Source organism: Apium graveolens, chromosome 10 (genome assembly GCF_009905375.1).
Source record: "Apium graveolens cultivar Ventura chromosome 10, ASM990537v1, whole genome shotgun sequence".
NCBI classification, from domain to species: Eukaryota; Viridiplantae; Streptophyta; class Magnoliopsida; order Apiales; family Apiaceae; genus Apium; species Apium graveolens.
This window is the reverse complement of record NC_133656.1, coordinates 85,096,970-85,106,119: the sequence shown is the minus strand read 5'-3', so window position 1 is coordinate 85,106,119 and position 9,150 is coordinate 85,096,970.

Genomic DNA, 9,150 nt, shown 5'->3' with positions numbered 1-9,150 from the left:
TATAAACTTTTCATTCTTCCGTGTAAGCTTTGTCAATGGTATTGCAATCCTTGAAAAATTTTGAACGAATCGACGATAATATCTAGCTAATCCCAAGAAAATTCTTACCTCGGTGGATGTTCTCGGTCTTTCCCAAATTATAATTGCCTCAATTTTTGCTGGGTCCACTTTGATCCCTTCGTTACTGACTATGTGTCCTAAGAACTGAACTTCCTGTAGCCAAAACTCACACTTCGAGAATTTAGCATATAACTTCTTTTTCCTTAAAATCTCCAAAGCTGTTCTCAAATGTTCCGCATGATCCCCTTCCGCCTTTGAATAAATCAAAATATCGTCTATAAATACAATAACGAATTTGTCCAAGTATTCCTCGAAAATTTTATTCATCAGGTCCATAAACGCTACCAGGGCATTGGTCAATCCAAAAGACATCACTAAAAATTCATAATGTCCATACCTTGTTCTGAAAGCTGTCTTCGGTATATCTTCTGGCTTAATTTTCAGTTGATGATATCCCGATCTTAAATCAATCTTGGAGAAGTACTTGGCTCCCTTCAATTGGTCAAATAGATCGTCAATTCTGGGTAACGGATACTTGTTCTTGATTGTAAGCTTGTTGAGCTCCCTATAGTCGATGCACAGTCTCATGCTTCTATCTTTCTTCTTGACAAATAATACCGGTGCACCCCACGGGGACACACTAGGTCTGATTAATCCTTTCTCTAACAGCTCTTGCAATTGATTCGCTAGCTCTTTCATCTCAACGGGCGCCATTCTATACCGGTTCTGTTCCAGGTGCTAAGTTGATTGCAAACTCAATTTCTCTATCTGGAGGAAGTCCTGGTAACTCGTCAGGAAACACGTCTGGAAATTCATTCACTACTGGAATATCTTCAAGTTTCGCTGGTTCCTGACTCCTATCAATCACATATGCCACGAAATGCTCACATCCTTTTCGTAGTAACTTCTTGGCTTGAATCTTTGTTAAGAACTTCTTTACTTGTTTCTGGCCCTTGAACGTTACTATTCTTTCGTCTGGCGTTTTCACCATTACCTTCTTCTTTCGACAATCTATATGGGCATCGTGCTTAGATAACCAATCCATTCCTAAGATAAAGTCAAATTCTCCTAACTTAAATGGTATCAAATCTACACAAAACCTACTACCAGAAATCTCAATCTCACAATTTCCACAAACTTGATTAACAGATACTCGTTCTTGATTTGCCAATTCCACAGTCATTATTTCATTTAAATACTCAACTGGACAATTTAACTTACTAACAAAATCTTGTGAAACAAACGATCGAGTTGCTCCCAAATCTATTAACACTTTGGCACATAAAGAATTCACATGATGCGTACCTGCCATGACATCCGTATCCTGGATAGCATCCTTCACAGACCTGTCAAAAACTCTAGCCCTTGGAGTCTCATTCACTGCTGGGGTAGACCCCATAATCCTCAATGCATTACTGACTGGGGCTGGTGTCTTGCAATCCCTGGCTATATGACCTGGTTTTCCAAATTTAAAGCACGTAAATCCAATGGCTGGAACCTTCACTGCTGGATTCCGGATAGGCTGATCCTTATTTGCTGGCTCTCTTACCGGCTAATTTCGGCACTCCCTTGAATAGTGCCCTTTCTGATTGCACTTGAAACAAATTACATTTAACTTATTACAAACTCCCCCATGCTTCTTCCCACATACTTGACAATCTGGAAAAGTTAATCTCAACTGATTTGGCTGATTTGCATTAACTGGACGGTTGCCCTGGCTTCCGTCGCCTGCACTTTGTCTCTTGAAATTAAAATTCCTCCCTGGCTGAAACTTTCCCTTCTTAAAATTTGGAAACTTCCCTGGTTGTGACTGACCTTCATTCCCTTCAAATTTCATTTTCTTACTTTTTTTCTCTTTCTATGACATCTCACTCTCTGTCTCTGCGATCATAGCCTTCTGTACAACTTCTGCATAGTTATCCAATTCAAAAATGGCTACCTTCCCTCTGATCCATGGTTTCAAACCTTGCTGGAATCTTTTAGCCTTCTTCCTGTCAGTATCCACATACGACGGCACATACCTTGACAATTCCTCAAACTTACTCTCATAATCTGTCACCGACATGTTTCCTTGCTTTAGTTCTAAAAACTTCAACTCCATCTGATCCTGGACAAACTGAGGAAAATACTTTTCTAAAAACAATTCCTTAAACCTCTCCCAAGTAATAACATCTGTACCTTCCAATGTCTTCACCATCTCCCACCAATAGGTGGCCTCATTCTTCAAATAGTAACTTGCAAACTCAACCTTATGTTCGTCCTTTACTTTTACTAAGGCAAATGCCTTCTCTATCTCCTTTAACCAAACATTTGCTTCGATCGGTTCTAAGGAACCCTTGAATTCTGGTGGGTTTACTGCCTGAAAAGTTTTGAAAGTTACCTGGGGATTGTTCTGTCTTTGTTCTTGTTGTGCCAGGTGAACTGTTTGTTGGACCAAGATTTGAAGAATCTGGGCTATTGCTGGGTCTATAGGTCCTGGGTTTGCATTCTGGTTTGTATCATCTTGGTTGTTATTATTGTTGGTGTTGGTTTCTTCATTCTGGGTGTTGGTTTCTTCTGGGAGGCATTTTCTGTAAAGAATCAAACAACTTATTTAGCTTTTAAACCAAATTCTTTGCAGAAAAGAAAATTTTTGTAAATCAGAAATATCTCTTTTTGAAAACAGTTGTAACTAACTAAATTGCATGCTTCTTTACAAAATATAAACAGTTATGGGAAACAGGGTACATGGTATCACAAGGGTATAACTGGTGTAATAAATAAGGTAAGGTAAAACAGGTGCAGTAAAATAAATGACAATACTGGAAAGGAAAAGGTACTGATATATATAGATCAAAAGTTTTGGGTAGTACAAGCGTAAAGACACTTCGAAAGTAAAAGCAAAAAGGGTACAACAACCTACTCACTAGTCAGCATAGCTAGTCTATAAATACAACCCAAAAGTCTACTGATACACACTACACACTACTTTACATAATACATAACCATAATAACACTGCTCAGCATCTTTATCTCTGGATCTCTAACTCAACTCCAAGGAAACTCTGGTCCTGCCAGCCTCTCAAATCCTCCATCACCTCAGTAGCCCAGCCCATCAGTGCATCAGGGCCTCTTCCAGGTAGTGTAGCTCCATGTAGCCTAGCCTCAAGAACCCTCCGTGTCACATGAATCAACTCTCGAAGCTCCCTCACACCACGATCAACATCAGTAGTCCTAATGATATGTTGTAGCTCTCGGATCTGGGCCAATAAGGAATCACGCTCCAGTAGAAGAGCCTCATACCCGTAGTAAGGAACTGGGGGCAATGTAGACTGGAATGGGGCACTTGCAACTGAATGCCCAGTGGAATCTGAATCTGCTGGTGGAGGTCCTCTGATAGGTGGCCTCATGCCTGGGGGTGGAATAACCTGTAGTGGTACGGGCTACAACACAGGTGGAGGTAGTATAGCCAACACTAGTGGAACAACAGGACGTGGATCCGAAGACGACACTCCAACTGAAGGCTCTGAGTGATCCGCTGATACGGGGATAAAAGAGTCGGCCATCGCTGCTATCTGAAATCATATCGCAATATAAGAATCTCGAAGCATGACGCGAATTACACTAATACATGTTATACCATAGCACTCAACCTCTCGACGTTCTATCTTTCTATTCCTTACTTCTAATCCTAACCCTCTACCCATTCCCGTCAATCTAGGCTTGTGTCAGTGACTTATAACATGTAGCTCTGATACCAAACCTGTGGCGCCCTCCAAACCCGGGTTAGAAGTTTGGGGTCCACACACACACACACACCTTATTAATAACCTGCTAATAACAATGATAAAGATAATAATAATGATATACAATGACCCTACTTACCGATTACCACGGACCGCAACAGGTTAAAGTATGCACACAAGCCAACCACACTTACTTATATTACAAACCGTTCAAATCCCAACTATCCAAACTCAGAACTGAGTATTAAACATTATTACAAACTTTTACAAACTTTAATTATTCCAAAAGAAGCTTACTAGCTCAACTCTATCAACCTGAACCCCTAGCTCTCGCACTGGACTGGGGATCCTCGGTACCAACCGGTTCCTTCTTAACTGGAAAAGAACATAAACAACATCGCACAAATGAGCTAGCTAGCTCAGCAAGTCACAATGACAAAACTGAGTTAATGATCATCAGGTAAATATGGTTATGATATCAAGTGAACAATGGATTATGATTTAGAATTGGATATTATATTTTCATTTTAAAAACCAAGGTTAGGCTGCTGATCAGTCACGCATTAACCCCGAGCAAAGCACACAGCACTGCTCTAACTACTGGATCCAAGGCACACATTGACCTAACTTGACCATTATATGGTCTGACCACGAATCTGGTCCACAATTTTATAAAAACAATCCAATTCTACCATAATAACAGAATAAGCAGTAATAAATAATAAACAGGATCATTAACAACATTGGACGTTCAATGATGAAAATGGTTTTATTCAACATAAAGATCAATATGGCATGTCCAAAGCTTGGCTACTAGGTAGTGAAAGAATTGGATAACAAAAAGATCAATATTTCAGGGTTTCAAGGATTTGGTCTTTCAAAGCATAAGATACAATGGTTTGAGTGTGTAAGCAATCTGGTTCAGTGTTTGATAATTAGTTTGTATGTATTTGTGGAGTAGTATCGTATATTTGAGGTTCGTATTTGGGGATACAACAATCAATGGTTTAGAAAGAATCAGGTTTACAACTCAAGATCAATAACTGGAATCTGGGTTTAGGGTTCAGTGCTTCAAAGCACTTGCAATATAAACAGGACTATCAATCACTATAATATCTCGAGAAAGTTCAGAACACTTGCCTGGTACTAGCTTACTACACTGCGCTTGCTCTCAATCACCACTGTCTTACTCCTTGACTATCTGTTTCCCTTTCTTACGCCTTGCCTCTTTCGCTCACATATCATAAGCATCTATCAATATTTAACTCATACAATTCTATTCGACACATATTTCTATCTACCCTTCGTTTCACCGAAATCCGATTAACGGATTGAAAGTTACGCAATAAACAAGTAAACATCCAATATACAGACCGACAGTTAACCAACAAGTTACATATAATACATAACACGTCACATAATCAATGATATATCATTTATAAAGATGTCTCAGGTCATAAATAGGCTTTCGGATATTTAAAATGATTTTTAAAACATTTTTCAGAATTAAAACAGATCGTTGAATCAATTTTGAAGTAGTAAATAGGGTTCGGTTGGCCGATTCTGGCTTCAAAACAATTTTATAATAATTATCGAGCCTTGAAAACAATTTAAAATAATATTTTAAAGCTCGAAACTATTTTTCAGAATTTTTAAATCATTTTTAAATAATTAAATCTAATTAAATAATTAATCAAAATCAATTAATAATTAATTAAATCAATTAATCAATTAATTTTCGAATTAATTGACTAATTAATCAATTAAAAATTAACTGAAATTAATTAATTAATTCATTCAGATTTATTTTTGAATTAAATATAATTTTTGGAATTAAATCATACAAACAATCATCCGAACAAAAATTCATATTTTTAATAAAATTAATTCAAAAATAAATAATTTTTCAGAAAATAAACCTTGATTTTTGCAGTGATTTGGAACACAGAATTTGATAGAACACCTCAAGACCTTCGTTTTGATTACTCGAGCTTTTCAAACGGACTCCGGTAACACCTCCGATTGTTGGTTTGATTCTCAAAAAGGTTTATGAATTTAGGGTTTTTCTCTTGAAAATTATATATTAGTTGACTGCAAATGATTTTGATACGAAATAAAATACGGTAAAAGGCTATTTATAATTACGGAAAATTAGTATCCCGTTGGATCATTCCGGATATAAAATGGTACGTTTATTTATAATAACTGATCCAAACGGTATCGGTTTTCGGGACAATTATCCAAATCAGTACAATTTGTACTGCGGTCTTGGTCTCAGCGCGTACTATGAGGTGATAATTGGGATAGTTTAATAAAAAGTTCCCGTTTATGGAAAATACGAGTTTTATTGATTTACCGAAACGAATATTGTATCGAAAATATTGCGCTGGAACCCGCGCAGGACAAACCGTACGCCGGATCGAAAAAGTCGAAACATGGAATATGCTCAGAATATTACAATTAGGTTAGGATGGAATTCTCGGAAGAGTTTCGGGTTCCAAAAATGTAACAACGGATGACGTCGGTTGGTTCCCGTTTTTATTAAATAGATTTTAAATACCCGGAAAAAGATTTTATAAATTTCATATGATCCTTATAAATTCATAAATCAACATAAAAATAATTAGGAAGATATGACAATTATGTATATTTTATTTTGGACATAAAAAAATTAAAATACTCAATTAATAATATTTTTAAACATCCAAACACATTTAATACTTAACAAATAATTCATAGAATAGATACTGAACACATATATTAATTATTTATTAGCAAAAATAATTACACGATATATCCCGGATATTACATTTAATTTCAGAGTTTATGCTAACATGTTGTTTATCAGAATTTATATCAGACTTTGTATCAGACTTTACACTAGAAGGAATAATACTAACTTTCTTCAAAAATGGTTTTATTTGATAATAATCATAGTACAAACTATGATATTCCTTAAAAGTATAAATGGAATGTCATAAACTACCACAATGAAAACAAGGATTTTGTGGCTTAAACCTAACAGACTGACTCTTAACTCCTGATTTAGGAGGTAAAGAGTTTATATCTTAATTCTTCCTACAAAAAGAAGCAAGATGGTTAGAGTATCCACAGTTATAACATTTCTTTCTAGGAGCATTAGGAACAGGCATATAATTATTGCTTTTGTTCACACTTTCCTTTCCATTCCTATTTTTCCTAGCTTCCTTTACCTTGTTAACATTCCTAATCTCTTTCAGCTTATGCTTAAGATGCTTCTTTGTCATTAAGTTTATGTTGACTTCAGCTGGTTTATCCTGTTTTAATTTGTCAGAAGTTGACTTATCTTTTACTTCTATCACAGACTTTTTCAACTTTTCAGAATCAGACTTTATAGTTTTTGCTACAAACTTAACAGGATTTACCTTTGGCTTAGCAGTCTGTTTAACAACAATTGGCTCAATTTGTTCAGTTCCTTTTTCACTTTTATCATCTCCATAACCTAAGCCCTCTTTCCAGTTTCCACTACTTAATAAATTCTAAGTTGTTCTGCCAGAGTTAGTCCAAGTTCTGATAATCTCTCTTTCCTTTTCTAAGTCAGCTTTTAGAGATTTATTCAATTTTAACACTTCATCTCTAACAATAAAGCATCATCTTTTTCTTTCTTAGTTTGATGAAGAATAACCAACTCCTTTTCTAAATAATCATTTCTCTTTTTATAAGCAGAATTTGTAGATGTTAATCTTTCACATGTTAAAGTCTGATCTCTATAAATAATAAACATGGTTTTTGTAACACCCCCAAATCCGGGGTCGGGGATCCGGTTGTCACGAGTTCCATTTCCCTTAATAACACCCAATCTTAATAAATAATCAACTACTCTGTACTGTGACCCCACAATAAACACACACACCACAAGTTATAGTCTCAGAGATGAATATCCAAAAATAATCACAAGTCGTTTTATTCCACAATTATATGCCAATACACCTTAAAAGGGTTTCTGAATAAATTTACATTTCTTTGCCATTATTACAATTCATAAATATACATAAATCTGGTACATCAAAACTTGAAAGCCTAGCCTATTGGTAGATCCTACCTCAGCTACAATGGCATCAACGCCTACAGGAAACTGCGGAACGTTTCCTATCCGCTCGCGAATTGGGAGCTTGATCTTTTTCATCTTGTTTATCTGATGTTGTGTGATGAAAGAAGAAAGCAAGGGTGAGTAACAATCCCACCAAAATAATATGTATAATGATTTACAATATATGAGCCTTCTCATAGTACTCATAAAAGTCTTGGTCAAAAGAAATGAACCAAGTTTGATATCTTAATGCGATGTAGTCGCAAAATATTCAGTATATATACATATATACTTTTCAAAATCTTGGAAGTTCTCTTCCATGCATAATATACACAGAGTTCCAGTTTATAACTGTATAAACTATCGTTGCAAGGTGATCTCATATATCTAACCTTGTCTCAACGTTTTTCTGAAAATCTTTGACATGCATAAGATAATCATTTACTAGATATAAGTTTAAAAGATGAAGTTACAAGATACTCCAATATACTTATATCTTTTGCAAATACTACTTGAACTACCACCGTTCAAGTTATAATTAGTTTCAAAAGTTCATCCCATAGATGAGACTACAAGATAATACTTGAATAGATTCAATCTTTAAAATATTATTGAATAAAATGAAGTTACGAGATACTTCATTAAGTCCCGATATATATATACACTTATATATATCTCTCATACATTTCCTGAAAACCTCTGTCATGTAAAGTATGAACAGAGTTGCAATATCCAATGAATTTGGAAAGAAAAGAAATTTTTGGCATAAACCTGATATCTTGCTGATCAGGCAAAGTAACCAATAAGTAACCTTTTCTACTAGTAGATGGATGAATCCCCCACCGGTCATCACCCTGGCCTCATTAGGACCTTGTGCTGGACCGCCACCCGGCCTCTTACGCGTTGATGGACTGCCACCCAGCCACTTACACTTTGATAGATCGTACCCCGGCCTGTCGCTTATGCCGACTCAATTAGATGGGCTTACTTCCCGAATGTTGGGTAAGTAATCAATTCATTTGTTTTCTCAAAACAGCAACCACGTTGCGAATGTAAAATACACCACAGAGCTGGATCCCCCAGGTTTTAAATATAAAAATGAGTTTTGGGGTCCACTCTAACTTTAAAAATCATTTTGAAGACTCGAAAACATTTTTAAGAATGTTTGGAGTACTGCTGATTTATTAAAATAAATCAGTCCCGATATATTCGAAAATATCTGAATATTATTATTTAAATAATATTCTCATAAAGATAATCCTTAAAAAAATAATCGAAGTAGAAGTTTTAAAACTT